The sequence below is a fragment of the Macaca nemestrina genome, chromosome 15 (assembly GCF_043159975.1).
Source record: "Macaca nemestrina isolate mMacNem1 chromosome 15, mMacNem.hap1, whole genome shotgun sequence".
Taxonomy (NCBI): domain Eukaryota; kingdom Metazoa; phylum Chordata; class Mammalia; order Primates; family Cercopithecidae; genus Macaca; species Macaca nemestrina.
Window position 1 is genome coordinate 922,168 of NC_092139.1, and position 15,899 is coordinate 938,066.

Below are 15,899 nucleotides of genomic sequence, written 5' to 3' on the forward strand. Positions count from 1 at the left end.
GGGGTTTCACCATGTTGGCCAGGCTGGTCTCGAACTCCTTACTTCAGGTGATCCACCCGCCTTGGCCTCCCAAAGTGCTGGGATTACAGGTGTGAGCCACCATGCCTGGCCCCAACTTAATGTATTTTAAAACACAGATTGTTTCATATTTTTGTGCCTTTTTTTTTTTTTTTAGATGGGAGTCTCACTCTGTCACCAGGCTGGAGTATAGTGGAGTATAGTGACGCGATCTCGGCTCACTGCAACTTCTGCCTTCCGCGTTCAAGCAATTGTCCTGCTTTAGCCTTCTAAGTAGCTGGCACTACAGGTGCGCGCCATCACCCGGCTAATATTTTTTGTATTTTTAGTAAAGACGGGGTTTCACCACATTGGTCGGGATGGTCTCAATCTCTTGACCTCATGATCCGCCCGCCTCAGCCTCTCAAAGTATTGGGATTACATAGCTGTGAGCCACCACGCCCAGCTGTGTTTTTGTTTTGTTTTTTTGTTTTGAGATGGAGTCTGGCTCTGTCACCAGGCTGGAGCGCAGTGGCGTGGTCTTGACTCACTGCAACCTCCGCCTCCCGGGTTCACGCCATTCTCCTGCCTTCCAAGTAGTTGGGACTGCAGGCGCCCGCCACCATGCCCGGCTAATTTTTTGTATTTCTTTTACTAGGGACGGGGTTTCAACATGTTGGCCAGGCTGGTCTTGAACTCCTGACCTCGTGATTTGTACGCCTCCACCTCCCAAAGCACTGGGATTACAGGCATGCACCACCACGCCCGGCTAATTTTTTGTATTTTAGTAGAGATGGGGTTTCACCATGTTGGCCAGGCTGGTCTCAAACTCCTGACCTCGTGATTCTCCCGCCTCCACCTCCCAAAGTGATGGGACTACAGGCACCTGCCACCACGCCCGGCTAATTTTTTGTATTTTTAGTAGGGGTGGGGTTTCACCGTGTTAGCCAGGATGGTCTCAATCTCCTGACCTTGTGATCTGCCCGCCTCAGTCTCCCAAAGTGCTAGGATTACAGGCCTGAGCCACCTTGCCTGGCCTTGTGAAAAATTTTAACGTTAATTTTCTTATTTCAAGTTGATTTTCATTTAGTTTTTACTAAAAATGCAAATGTACTTTACCATTGCTTCTCTTTTTTTATGTAGGAAAAGTTGATGCAAATTTTGCCTGAATTTGGAGTTTTCCTATTAGTGAGAGTTTTGTTACAAAAACATCACCGCCTCTTTGGTGGGTCAGCACTAAAGCCTTGTTTCAATATTTGCAGGGTCAGTTCTTTTGAATATTTTAATGCTTCCCTGTTTGGAGTCAAGAGCTATTTTTACTTTAGTTTTTTTTCCCCAGGCAAGTAGTTGGTCTGAACAATGTATGAGCCAGACCTGGTAGAAAAGTGGGAGTTGGTGAAATCGATGTGCTACTAAGTGACAGGGGCTGTGATTCCAATATTTTGACTCATGGCAGAGCTGGATGAAAGGGGTTTGTTCCTGCAGCATGGCTCACCTGCCCACTGTGTCCTGAATCCTCGTGTGGCAGAGAGTCAGACAGTCGCAGCTCTCTTCTCAGCAGAGTAGAGCTCACCTGGCTGCAAGGTGAGCCGGCTGTCCCGTCGCCCAGCTCAGAGCTGACCCTCACACGTGCAGATCTCTGCTGGGCCTGGGGGTCAGGGTCAGCTGTCTGTGTCACCTGTGGGCCGCCTCCTCTCTGCACCCCCTGAGATTTTCTCGCTCTCTGCGTTGCCCGTGGCCATGGGTACAGTGGGCTTCCTGGAAATACTTTCAGAGGAGGTGACAGTTGTATCCTGCCAGGGCCCCTGCTGCCCTTCGGAAGAACTTCCTTCTGCTTCTGGAAGTCAGAGCTGGGAGGCCTGGGGTTGTGGTGTCTTCTGTATGAGAGCTGGAGTGGGCCAGGGAGAGGAAGGCTGCTTGACTCTTCGGGGAGACCCGCCCCGTGGCGGCTCCGAGGTCCTGGTGGGCTGGTGGCTCACATCTTGTCCACCTGCTGTTGTCTCTTGCCCCTTGTGGGGCTCATGTCCATCCTGTGGGGTTCTGGGACCGACTTGCCCCTGTGGGCTGGGCAGGGGCGGGGGAGCTCATGCTCGTCCTGTGGGGTTCTGGGACCCAGACTCGCCCCTGTGGGCTGGGATGGGGGGGGGCTCATGCCTGTCCTATGGGCTAGGCAGGGGGGCTCATGCCCATCCTGTGGGGTTCTAGGACTCAGACTCGCCCCTGTGGGCTGGGCGGCGGCGGGGGCTCATGCCCGTCCTGTGGGGTTCTGGGAACCAGACTCGCCCCTGTGGGCTGGGCGGGGGGAGGCTCATGCCCATCCTGTGGGGTTCTGGTACCCAGAGAGGCAGACTCTGCCTGCCTGTTGGGTTTGTGAAAAGTCAGAGAGGAGGATGGACGCCTGCTGGTGCCCTCCAGCCCTGCTGCTGGAGTTCCCGCAGGAGCAAGGAAAGGGAAACATAGATTGCTTTCATATTCACACTGTGTTCACCTCCTGGGTGCTGATTTACCGTGGAGTCGTCCTACCCTGCACCTGTGCTGGTGGGCATGCTCTCGGCATTTGTGTTTTATTTTTATTTTTTTGTTTTGTTTTTTGAGACAAGAGTCTCACTCTATCGCCCAGACTGGAGTGCAGTGGCGTGATCTCGGCTCACTATAACCTCTGCCTCCTGTGTTCAAACGATTCTCCTGCCTCAGCCTCCCTAGTAGTTGGGATTACAGGTGCACACCACCACGCCTGGCTAATTTTAGTATTTTTAAAAAGACAAGGTTTTGTTATGTTGGTCAGGACGGTGTTGAACTCCTGATCTCAGGTGATCAGCCTGCCAAAGTGCTGGGATTGTTTGTGTTTTATAAATAACGACCTTGGTTTGTGAGGGAAAGCGGGGGTTTGGTGCCTATCCTGAGTGTGGTCGCCTCGTGTGAGCCTGCGTGGACATGGGCGGCTGGGCTTTCTGTTCTCATTTCTTCCCGTCAATTTCTGATAAACTTCTAAGCATCCACGTAACTGGCATTTTTAATGTTCCTGGAATTGGGTTTTGCTCAGTTTTAATACTTCACGGTTTTCTGGGCCATCTTTGAATTGTCAGGTGTTTGGGTCTTTTTCTGTTTGTCACTGTTAGCCATAGCAGTGCTAGGAACATCTTGGAACCAATTAGCTTTTTGGGTTATTTCCTTGGGGCAGAGTCTCAGAAGTGGGATTAGTCAAAGAGGCGGAGGCATCTATAGGCCTCATCCCCACGCTGCAGGCTCCGTCCAGGGCCACCCCACTCTGGGCCTCCTACGTCCCGGACACCTTTGTCATGACTTGACGTTAATGGTTGCCAGTTTCATGTATTTAGAGTTTTTTTTCTTTTTTTTTTTTGAGATAGGGCCTTGCTGTATCACCCAGGCTGGAGTGCAGTGGTGCGATCTTGGCTCACTCCGACCTCAACCTCCCGGCTCAAGGGATCCTCCCGCTTCATCCTCCGGAGTAGCGGGGACTACAGGTGTGCACCACCATGCCCGGCTAATTTTTTCTATTTTTTGTAGAGACGGGGTCTCACCATGTTGCCCAGGCTGGTCTTGAACTTCTGGGCTCAAGCCATTTGCTTGTCGTGGCTTCCCTCAGCTTTGGGATTCCAGGCATGAGCCACCAGGCCTACCCAGCCTTGAAATCTTTTCTCACTGTCAAGCACGTGTCTTTTAAGTCTTTTCTAGAAATCTTTAAAAATTTATCGCGTTAAGCCACATTGGCCATCACACGGCTAACTTTGTAAGTGAGAAGAGGGGAGAGGAAGGGAGGCAGAGGGGCTCCTGCTGTTCCCCGGAGTCCTCTCCACCTGCTGGGCTCTGGCGGGTTTGCTGAGGATGGCGTGAGGGCGCTGCTATCTTCTGGGCTCAGGGCTCCTATGAGTTCCTGAGGACTGGACCCAGGGGTGGCCTTTGTTGCTCCCTTGGGCATAATATGGGGGGACACAGGTGAGATGTGGGGCCACTACCCCAGCAGGCCTGTGCCAAGCCCCAGGACCCCATTCTTGGAACAGACACAGCCATGAGGACTGGAAGCGCTGGGCAGGGCCCCCAGGGCTGCTGACCTTGGCCCTCTTGGCTTCCCCAAACCTGTACCTTTAGTGCCCATTTGGCCAAGCCCACGACGAAGTACCCCAGGCACTACGGTCCCTGCGAAGGGGAACGTGGAGAGCCCCTTGAGTGCCTCTGCAGCCCCGGAGCACCCAGCTGTCCTTGCCTGGGTGTCCCCAAGACTCTGAGACCTGGCAGCTCCCAGGTCTTACCTCATGAATCATGGAGTTTTCTTTTTTTTTTTTTGAGACAGAGTCTCACTCTGTCACCCAGGCTGGAGTGCAGTGGCGCAATCTTGGCTCACTGCAAGCTCAGCCTCCTGGGTTCACACCATTCTCCTGCCTCAGCCTCCCGAGTAGCTGGGACTACAGGCGCCGCCACCACGCCCGGCTAATTTTTTGTATTTTTAGTAGAGACGGGTTTTCACCGTGTTAGCCAGGATGGTCTGGATCTCCTGACCTCGTGATCCGCCCGCCTCGGCTTCCCAAAGTGCTGGGATTACAGGCGTGAGCCACCGCGCCCAGCGGAGTTTTATTTCTTCAGGTGGCATTGGAGCCTGTCCTGGCTTGAGTGCTTGACAGAGGAGGGCCTTCCCTGGGGAGGCTCTATCTACTTCCCACCCACGCTGGAGGAGCTTGGGTCTCATGGGGAAGCAGGACTCGCTTAGGGGCGGGAGGTGACCCTGCCCTGGAGCCCAGGCCCTGCCCTAAGAGGAAGACTGGCCTCCCCCTGCCTCCCGCCGGGGCTGAGACTCCTTGTGGGTCCGGGTGACCCGGTCCGTGACCCCCGCCCTGGCCCCGCTTCTGGCCCCACGCCCCACTGAAGCCCCGAGCTCTGTGGCTTCTGCCTTCCATGCCCGGCCCCGCGCTCAGCCCCACGGGGCAAGGGCTGGGAAGGATGGCTTGACTGGCCTACAGGGTACAGGGGACCCCTGACGGGTTCATCGCTGGGGCCGCGCGGGCCTCCCTCCGTCTATGCCGTGAGGATGTGGAGACTGAGGACTCCTTCGTCGAAGGCGGCCGGCGGTGAAATCCAGTGGTCTGGGTGGGGTCCTTACCGCGCTGTCCGCGGGGTTTCCTCACTGCTCAGGCGGTTGCTGCTCCTCCACGCCACCTCCCGTCGTCCGTTCAGCTTCCGCGGGCGTCCGCTGTGGGAAGGGCCGTTCGGCTTCCGCGGGCGTCCCCTGTGGGAAGGGTCCTTAGGCGTCCGCGGGCGTCCCCTGTGGGAAGGTCCGTTCGGCTTCCGCGGGCGTCCCCTGTGGGAAGGGCCCTTAGGCGTCCCCGGGCGTCCCCTGTGGGAAGGGCCCTTAGGCGTCCCCGGGCGTCCCCTGTGGGAAGGGCCCTTAGGCGTCCCCGGGCGTCCCCTGTGGGAAGGTCCGTTCGGCGTCCGCGGGCGTCCCCTGTGGGAAGGGCCGTTCGACTTCCGGAAGGTCTGTTCAGCTTCCGTGAGTGTTCCCTGTGGGAAGGTCCGTTCGGCGTCCGCGGGCGTCCCCTGTGGGAAGGGCCTTTCGGCGTCCGCGGGCGTCCCCTGTGGGAAGGGCCCTTCGGCGTCCGCGGGCGTCCCCTGTGGGAAGGGCCCTTCGGCGTCCTTCGGCGTCCCCTGTGGGATTGGCCATTCGGCTTCCGCGGGCGTCCCCTGTGGGAAGGGCCCTTAGGCGTCCGCGGGCGTCCCCTGTGGGAAGGGCCCTTCGGCGTCCTTCGGCGTCCCCTGTGGGACTGGCCATTCGGCTTCCGCGGGCGTCCCCTGTGGGAAGAGCCCTTCGGCGTCCGTCGGCGTCCCCTGTGGGATGGGCCGTTCAATTTCCGGAAGGTCTGTTCAGCTTCCGTGAGTGTCCCCTGTGGGAAGGTCCGTTCGGTGTTCGCGGGCGTCCCCTGTGGGAAGGGCCCTTCGGCGTCCGCGGGCGTCCCCTGTGGGAAGGGCCCTTCGGCGTCCTTCGGCGTCCCCTGTGGGATTGGCCATTCGGCTTCCGCGGGCGTCCCCTGTGGGAAGAGCCCTTCGGCGTCCGTCGGCGTCCCCTGTGGGAAGGGCCGTTCAACTTCCGGAAGGTCTGTTCAGCTTCCGTGAGTGTCCCCTGTGGGAAGGTCCGTTCGGTGTTCGCGGGCGTCCCCTGTGGGAAGGGCCCTTCGGCGTCCGCGGGCGTCCCCTGTGGGAAGGGCCCTTCGGCGTCCGCGGGCGTCCCCTGTGGGAAGGGCCCTTCGGCGTCCGCGGGCGTCCCCTGTGGGAAGGGCCCTTCGGCGTCCGCGGGCGTCCCTTGTGGGAAGGGCCGTTCGGCTTCCTGAAGGTCTGTTCAGCTTCCGTGAGTGTCCCCTGTGGGAACGGCCTGCGCCGCACAAGGTGGGGACTTGGCACATGGCCTCGGAGGCTGGACACCGGGCGAGCCCCGCTTGGGGAGTGAGACCTGCTCGGAGGGGGAGCGAGCCCTGAGGCGGCGCCCGTAAGCCAGTCCCGCTGCCTCGAACAGATGGGTGGCTTCGCTTGTGTTGGACTAGTACAACTTTTAAGCAAAAAGTAACTGGTTAGGGATTCCACTATATTGCTTGATGTAAACAGACGCGACAAAATGTTAAAAAATGGAGTAGCTGAAGGCCGGGCACGGTGGCTTAGCCTGTAATCCCAGCACTTTGGGAGGCCGAGGCGGGCGGATCACGAGGTCAGGAGATCCTCCTGACTAACACAGTGAAACCCCGTCTGTACTAAAAAAATACAAAAACATTAGCCAGGCGTGGTGGCTCATGCCTGTAATCCCAGCCTTGGAGAGGCTGAGGCAGGCAGATTGCTTGAGGCCAGGAGTTTAAGACCAGCCTGGCCAACATGGTGAAACCCCGTCCCTACTAAAAATACAAAAATTAGGTATGCTGACTGGCGCTTGCAGTCCGAGATACTGGGGAGGCTGAGGTGGGAGAATCACTTTAACTCGGGAGGTAGAAGTTGCAGTGAGCCAAGATGGCGCCACTGCACTCCAGCCTGGGCAACAGAGCCAGACCAAACTGACTCAAGAAGAAACAGAAAATATGAATAGACCTATAACAAATAAAGAATCAGTAGTCAAAAAACTTCCAATGAAAGAAAAGTTCAGAAACTTTCACTACAGTTATTGTACCTTTTTTTTTTTCTTGAGACGGAGCCTCGCTCTGTCACCCAAACTGGAGTGCAGTGGCGCTATTTCGGCTCACTGCAAGCTCCGCCTCCCGGGTTCACGCCATTCTCCTGCCTCAGCCTCCCGAGTAGCTGGGACTACAGGCACCTGCCACCGTGCCCGGCTAATGTTTTGTATTTTTTAGTAGAGATGGGGTTTCACTGTGTTGGCCAGGATGGTCTCGGTCTCCCGACCTCGTGATCCACCTGCCTTGGCCTCCCAAAGTGCTAGGATTACAGGCTTGAGCCACCGCTCCTGGCCCAGTTATTGTACTTTTTAGTTCCAAAAAGAAAAGTCAATTTCAATAAAGAAATTGAATCAGTAGTCAATAAACTTGCAACAAAAGTCTCTCTCTCTCTCTCTGTATGTATATGATCGTATGTATCATTTCACTGTTGAATTCTATCAAACATTTTAAGAAGAATTAACACCAATCCCAACTGGTGTGGTGGCTCATGCCTGTAATCCCAGCACTTTGGGAGGCCGAGGTGGGGGGATCACGAGGTCAGGAGATCAAGACCATCCTGGCCAGCACTGTGAAACCCCGTCTCTGCTAAAAATACAAATAATTGGGACGGGCGCGGTGGCTCAAGCCTGTAATCCCACCACTTTGGGAGGCCGAGACGGGCGGATCACAAGGTCAGGAGATCGAGACCATCCTGGCTAACACAGTGAAACCCCGTCTCTACTAAAAATACAAAAAAATTAGTCAGGCGTGGAGGTGGGCACCTGTAGTCCCAGCTACTCGGGAGCCTGAGGCAGGAGAATGGCATGAACCCAGGGGGCGGAGCTTGTAGTGAGCCCAGATCGCACCACTGCACTCCAGCCTGGGCTACAGAGCAAAGACTCCGTCTCAAAAAAAAAAAAAAACAAAAAAACAAAAAATTGGCCGAGCGTGGTGGCGGGCGCCTGTAGTCCCAGCTACTCAGGAGGCTTGAGGCAGGAGAATGGTGTGAACCGGGAGGTGGAGGTTTTAGTGAGCCGAGGTTGCACCACTGCACTCCAGCCTGGGTGACAGAGCCAGACTCCATCTCAAGAAAAAAAAAAAGATTCCATCATATTCCTTGAGAGCATAGCGTTGCCTTTATTCTAAACAGGTATTACAACTTTCTTATTTAAGTTCTATTTTTTTTTTTTGAAGTTACCATTTCAGGTCACAGTGTATGTCAGATTTAAAATGTACACAAATAGTTTTCTTGCCTTGTTAAGCTGATTAGCTTTGTTTCTGTTTTCTTTTTTTGTTCTTGTGGTTGAGATGGAGTTTCACTCTTGTTGCCCGGGCTGGAGTTCAGTGGCATGTTCTCAGTTCACTGCAACCTCTGCCTCTCAGGTTCGAGCGATTTTCCTGCATCAGCTTCCTGAGTAGGGATTCCAGGTGCCTGCCACCACGCCAGGTTAATTTTTTTATTTTTATTTTTAGTAGAGACAGGGTTTCACTATGTTGGCCAGGCTGGTCTCGAACTCCTGACCTCAGGTGATCTGCTTGCCTTGGCCTCCCAAAAGGCTGGGATTACAGGCGTGAGGCACCTTCCTCTGCCAGCTGGTTAGCTTTGTAAGAAAATTACAATATTTTTTAAAGTTGGGGCCAGGCATGGTGGCTCATGTTTGTAATCTCAGCACTTTGGGAGGCAGAGGTGGGTGGAGCACTGAGGTCTGGAGTTCGAGACCAACTTGGCCAACATGGTGAAACCCTGTCTCTACTAAAAATAAAAAAAAATTAGCCGGGCATGGTGGCGTACGCCTATAATCCCAGCTACTTGGGAGGCTGAGGCACGAGAATCGCTTGAACTCGGGAGGCAGAGGTTGCAGTGAGCTGAAGGTTGCAGTGAGCCGAAGGTTGCAGTGAGCCGAGATTGCGCCACTGCCCTCCAGCCTGGGTGACAGAGCGAGACTCTGCCTCAAAATAAAAGGAAAAAAAAAGTTGATGCATGACTTTGTGTATTAGTTTCCTGGGGCTGCTGTGAAAAGTACCACCTGCTGGGCAGCTCACAGCAGCAGAGGCTTCTCCTCTCAGTTCCGGAGTCCAGTGCTGGAACTCCGGGCATCCTTTGGCTTGTGACTTCATCACTCCAGTCGCTGTCTGTGGTCACATGACCTTCTCTCCTCCCTGTGTCTTTTTTTTTTTTTCTTTAGAGATGGGGGTCTCGCTCTGTCACTCAGGCTGGAGCGCAGTGGTGCAATCGGAGCTCACTGATTGCAGCCTTCAATTCCTGGGCTCAAGTGATCCTGCCACCTCAGGCTTTCAGCGTGCTGCGATTAGAGGTGTGAGCCACCCTGCCCGGCTGCTGTTTCATTTTACCTTCTATCAGCACTTAGTACGAGACATTTTTGAAATACTGTAAGTCAGTATTGCAGATTTAATGTTCAAAAGGTACCATAGGCTGGGCATGGTGGCTCATGCCTGTAATCCCAGCACTTTGGGAGGCCGAGGTGGGTGGGTCACGAGGTCAAGAGATTGAGACCATCCTGGCCAACATGGTGAAACCCCGTTTCTACTAAAAACACAAAAATTAGCCGGACACGATGGTACGTACCTGTAATGTTAGCCATTCGGGAGGCTGAGGCAGGAGAATCGATTGAACCCAGGAGGCGGAGGTTGCAGTGAGCTGAGGTCAGCCTGGCAACAGCGCGAGACTCCTTCTGAGGGAAAAAAAAAAAAAGTCGTGTAGTTGTTTTTGTTGTTGTTTTTTTGAAACAGAGTCTCACTCTGTTGCCCAGGCTGGAGTGCAATGGTGCCACCTCAGCTTACTGCAACCTCCGCCTCCCAGGTTATAGCGATTCTCCTGCCTCAGCCTCCTGAGTAGCTGGGACTACAGGCGCCCCCCACCACGCATGGCTAATTTTTGTAATTTTGATAGAGATGGGGTTTCACCATGTTGGCCAGGCTGGTCTCGATTTCTTGACCTGGTGATCCACCTGCCTTGGCCTCCCAAAGTGCTGGAATTACAAGCATGAGCCACCGTGTCTGGCCTGGTACTGTGGTTTTGTCGACCCCAAGTGTATGTGTTGGGCCTATCCAGCATTGAGATGTGGTCCCTGGGCTGAGGGGAGGGCAGGGCAGTGTCAGGCAGTGAGGTGAGGTGTGTGCTGTCAGTGTAAGAACAGTAACACCCGGGAGGGCTTCCTGGAGGAGGAGGAGGCTGTGTCCATCAGCTGAGAGGGCTCGAGACCGCTGTTTTGATTCATGGCAGCATTCGCCTTTACAGATCTGAGCTGTTCCAGTGTGTTGCTGGACGTCCCCTCCACAACCCAAATGAGCGACTAGGAGCTCAGCTGCCCCAGCCCCCTCCTGGGGGCCCAGAACACCTCGTGTCCATCTCGGGCACCCCTGCCACCCTCACACATGGCCCGAGCCAGGCACTGCTCGAGGCTTCCCCTGCGTATGACTGGTGGGCACCTGGCTGAAGCTGGAGGGATGCTGAGGCCTGGAGCTGCTGAGGTGGGAGTGGAAGCCCCTCCATTCAGGGAGCCCACGGCCCACCGAGACCCTGGTGGCTGGGGCTGAGACAGGGCAGCACGGGGCAGTGAGAGGGGTTTGGAAAGGGGAAGTGTGCTGTGCTCTGGGGACGCCCGGTAGAGGGAAGTGACGTTATGTTGGTGCAGTGGCTCACGCCTGTCATCCCAGAGCTTTGAGAGGCCAGGGCGGCAGGTTCGCTTGAGTCTAGGAATTCAAGACCAGCCTGGGCAATGCGAGGGAACCCTGTCTCTACACAACAAAAAAATTAGCCCGTGGGGTGGCATTCGCCTGTGGTCCCAGCTGCTCGGGAGGCTGAGGTGGGAGGATCCCTTGAGCCTGGGAGGTTGAGGCTGCCATGAGCCGAGATTGCTCTGCTGCACTCCAGCCTGGGAGACAGAGTGAGACCCCATTACAAAAACAAAAAGAAGGAAGCGACGGTCGGCAGGTTCCGGGAGGCAGAGGCGGCAGCCTGGGCGTTGGAGCTGGAATGGAGGTGAAGGAACTGAAAGCAGCCGGCGGGCAGGGAGGGGCAGGGCTGGCAGGGCCGCCGACGGAGACCTGGGCAGCCCGGGGCCACCAGACATGGCTTTGCATCTTCAGATGGTCACATGGGGGCTGCCCTATGGAAAACCTCAAGTCCTCATTGCCAGCTCCCACTTGCTCGCTGGAGATGACGTGGACAGTCTGGAGATGATGTGGACAGGACCACCTGTCTCGCTGTCGAAAGACGCCTCTGCTAATGTGTCTTGGAGAGTTTTCTAGTCAGGAGCTCACTTAAAAATTTTGAAATGCAACCACGAACAACGATAATATAACGTACGTGAAATTTCATTTGTGCAAGTTTCACAGAATTCATGTCCTAACCTTGATTTTTTTCAGAAGAAGGTAAACCATGAACGCCTTGGTGTGAGGGGTGGTGCCTGGTCCCTGCTGGCGAGGTGCCCTGGGGAATGGTGCCCATGCCTGGTCCCTGCTGGGATGGTGCCCTGGGGGATGGTGTCCGTACCTGGTTCCTGCCAGGATGGTGCCCTGGGGGATGGTGCCCACACTGGTCCCTGCCGGGATGGTGGCCTGGGGGATGGTGCCCACACTGGTCCCTGCCGGGATGGTGCCCTGGGGGATGGTGCCCACACTGGTCCCTGCCGGGATGGTGCCCTGGGGGATGGTGCCCACACTGGTTCCTGCCGGGATGGTGCCCTGGGGGATGGTGCCCACACTGGTTCCTGCTGGGATGGTGCCCACACTGGTTCCTGCCGGGATGGTGCCCTGGGGGATGGTGCCCACACTGGTTCCTGCTGGGATGGTGCCCACACTGGTTCCTGCCGGGATGGTGCCCTGGGGGATGGTGCCCACACTGCTTCCTGCCAGGATGGTGCCCTGGGGGATGGTGCCCACACTGGTCCCTGCCGGGATGGTGTCCTGGGAGATGGTGCCCACACTGGTCCCTGCCGGGATGGTGCCCTGGGGGATGGTGCCCTGGGGGAGTGGGTTGGGGGGTTTCTTGGCGAGAGTGGGCAGAGCTGCCCGTAAACAAACGTGTTTCCTCCTGTTGGCGTCTGTGGTATCGCGCTCTTTGGTGGTAGGAACGGGGTGTCAGTGACCTGGGGCTGTCATGTCAAAGGGCCACAAAGGGAACATCTTAAACAACAGATACTTATTTCCCCCAGTCCCGGAGGCTGGAGGTCTGAGGTTCGGGTGTCGTCCCGCCGCGGTACTGGGAGGGTGCTGGGGGTCTGAGGTTCGGGCGTCGTCCCGCCGCGGTTCTGGGAGGGTGCTGGGGGTCTGAGGTTCGGGCGTCGTCCCGCCGCGGTTCTGGGAGGGTGCTGGGGGTCTGAGGTTCGGGCGTCGTCCCGCCGCGGTTCTGGGAGGGTGCTGGGGGTCTGAGGTTCGGGTGTCGTCCCGCCGCGGTTCTGGGAGGGTGCTGGGGGTCTGAGGTTCGGGTGTCGGCCGTGGTTCCTGGGAGGGTGCTGGGGGGTCTGTTCCAGGCTTCTCTCCAGCCTCTGGCGGGGCCTCCGCTGCTGCCGCTTCCCACCAGCCTGTGTCCAAATTTCTCCCCCTTTTAAGGGTACCCATCATACTGGATTAGGGGCCCCTAGTAACCTCTTTTTTTTTTTTTTTTTTTTTTTGAGACAGGGTCTCACTCTGTCACCCAGGCTGGAGTGCAGTGGCGCGATCTCGGCTCACTGAAGTCTCCGCCTCCCAGTTCAAGTGATTTTCCTGCCTCAGCAGGAATCCCAGCTCCTGAGTAGCTAGGATTACAGACGTGTGCCACCGCGTCTGGCTAATATTTGTGTTTTTAGCAGAGACGAGGGTTCACCATGTTGGCCAGGCTGGTCTCGAACTCCTGGCCTCAAGCAACCCACCCACCTCAGCCTCCCAAAGTGCTGGGATTACAGGTGTGAGCCACTGTGTCCAGCCCGAGCGACCTCATCTTAATTTAACTAATTGCATCTGCAACGACCTATTTCCAAATAAGATGGAATTCTGAAGTATGAGGGATTAGGACTTCAACATTAATTTGGGGGGCGGGGGCGGGGTGTTCAAACTGTAACAAATGGCAGCGAGGTCCTTGGATGGATGAGCACAGGATTATAGCTGAGGAAGAATATTTTTACAAAACTAAGCTTCTAATCCTTTACTGAGGCATAATTTACATGCAACAAACGGCACTTGTTTAACAAGTATAATTTGATGAGCTCGAACTCTTGGGTGGTGCTGCCAGTGGTTTTGGAGACACAGGCCCTCCCCATCATCCCAGGAGCTTCCTGCAGCCTCTCCCCACCTCTGAGCCCAGGCAGCCCCCGGCCAGCCGTCTGCCATTGTGGACTCACTTCTGTTGTCTAGAGTTTCCTATAAAGGGAATCACACACTCGTCTTGGTGACTGTCTTCTCTTACTGAGCATAATTGTTATGGGATAATCCGTGTGGTGTGGACGTGACCTGTATGGGGGACAGAAGGCTGAGCAAGGAGGTGCCCCAGGGCGCCGAGGCTGGGACAGAGCCCAGCAGCCCTTTCTTGTGCCTGAGCTGCCTCTGCGGTTTGGAGCATCCCTGTGTTTACCTGCTCACCTGTTGATGCACGTTTGCACATTTGGGTTGTTCCCAAACCTTGGCTTTTCTGAGCGAAGCTCGTGTGAACGTTCGCGCACGAGTCTTTCTGGACGCGTGGTTTTGCTTCTCTGGCGGGTGCCAGAGTTGTCGGGTCCTGTGCTGTTCAGCTTTGCTGAACTGTTTTCCACAGCGGCTGCACCATTCCATGTGCCCCAGCAGCTGAGTAGGCTCCAGGTGCTCGCGTCCTCGAGGACACATGGTGTGGTCTTGCCTCTTAGTCCCGGCCACTCTCACGGGGGAGCTCACTGTGGTTCCGGGCGTACTTCCCCGGCAGCTGGGGAAGCCTCTGTCCGTGTCTGCCTGCTGATGTTTCTTCTTTGTGATGTGTCTGTTCAAAACGTTTTCCCATTAAAAAATTAGTTTCACCAGGCCACACGGTGGCTCGCGCCTGTAATCGCAGCACTTTGGGAGGCTGAGGTGGGAGGATCACCTGAGGCCAGGAGTTCGAGACCAGCCTGGCCAACATGGTGAAACCCTGTGCCTACTAAAATTACAAAAATTAGCGGGGTGTGGTGGCGCACACCTGTAATCCCAACTTCCCTGGGAGGCTGAGGCACAAGAATCGCTTGAACCCAGGAGGTGGAGGTTGCTGTGAGCTGAGATCGCACCACTGCACTCTAGCCTGGGCAACAGTGAGACGCCATCTAAAAGAAAAAAAAAATTAGTTTCACCAGGCCACACGTGGTGGCTCATGCCTGCAGTTGCAGAACTTTGGAAGGCCGAGGCTGGTGGATGGCTTGAGCCCAGCAGTTTGAGACCAGCCTGGGCAACATGGTGAAACCCTGTCTCTAAGAAATTAAAAAAAAAAAAAAATTAGCTGAGTTTGGTGGTGTGCACCTGTGGTCCCAGCTACTCAGGAGGCTGAGGTGGGAGAATTGCTTGAGCCTGGGAGGTGGTGGAGGCTGCAGTGAGCCCTGATCATGCCACTGCACTCCAGCCTGGGTGACTGAGTGACACCTTGTCCGAAAACAAAACAGTTTCACCAAAATAATTATGTAGAACAGTTCTTAGAGTAGCTGAGTTAAACTTGGTCAGGACAGATGGCTGTGGCCACCTCTGTCTTCCTCGGAGCACTCCTGGCCACTGGCAGTTTGATTCTAGAGCCAAGGGTATCTTGCTTCCACTTTAAAATGGTGATTTATCTATTAATTACTTTTTTTTAGACAGACTCTCGCTCTGTTGCCCAGGCTGGAGATCATTGGCGCCATCTCGGCTCACTGCACCCTCTGCCTCCCAGGCTCAAGTGATTCTCCCACCTCAGCCTCCTTAGGAGATGGGACCACATGTGCGCACCACCACGCCCAGCAAAAAAAATTTTTTTTTTTGAGACAGAGTCTCACTCTGTCGCCCCGGCTGGAGTGCAGTGGCACGATCTCAGCTCACTGCAACCTCTGCTTCCCAGGCTCAAGCGATTCTCCTGCCTCAGCCTCCTGAGTAGCTGGGATTACAGGTGCCTGCCATCACGCCCAACTAATATTTGCATTTTTAGTAGAGACGGGGTTTCACCATGTTGGCCAGGCTGGTCTCGAACTCCTGACCTCAGGTAATCCACCCACCTCGGCCTCCCAAAGTGCTGAGATTGCATGTGTGAGCCACCGCGCCCAGCCAATGCCCAGCTAATTTTTTTTTTTTTTTTTTTTTTTTTTTTTTGGGAGACGGAGTCATGCTCTGTCGCCCAGGCTGGAGTGCAGTGGCCGGATCTCAGCTCACTGCAAGCTCCGCCTCCCAGGTTCACGCCATTCTCCTGCCTCAGCCTCCCAAGTAGCTGGGACTACAGGCGCCCGCCACTTCGCCCGGCTAGTTTTTTTTTTTTTTTTTTTTTTGAGACGGAGTCTTGCTCTGTCGCCCAGGCTGGAGTGCAGTGGCCGGGTCTCAGCTCACTGCAAGCTCCGCCTCCCGGGTCTACGCCATTCTCCTGCCTCAGCCTCCCGAGTAGCTGGGACTACAGGCGCCGCCACCTCGCCCGGCTAGTTTTTTGTATTTTTTTAGTAGAGACGGGGTTTCACTGTGTTAGCCAGGATGGTCTCGATCTCCTGACCTCGTGATCCGCCCGTCTCGGCCTCCCAAAGTGCTGGGATTACAGGCTTGAGCCACCGCGCCCGGCCCTTTTTTTTTTTTTTTAATTATTGAGACTCACTC

General features: G+C 55.6%; 1 protein-coding gene across 9 annotated transcripts in view; it reads left to right on the plus strand.

Moving 5' to 3' along the window:
- LOC105470472 (zinc finger and BTB domain containing 46) overlaps positions 1-15,899 on the plus strand; it is a 92,171-nt gene that overhangs the window by 19,628 nt on the left and 56,644 nt on the right. The window contains exon 1 of one of the 9 annotated variants that reach the window (XM_071079028.1): positions 4,522-5,100. The exons of 5 other annotated variants lie outside the window; for them this stretch is intronic. The gene's annotated coding sequence lies outside the window, so the exon portion shown is untranslated. Of the gene's footprint in view, positions 1-4,521; positions 5,101-5,994; positions 6,117-6,238; positions 6,391-15,899 lie in introns of those variants that run through there. 3 more of the 9 variants (XM_071079030.1, XM_071079032.1, XM_011722498.2) reach the window with 3 other exon arrangements.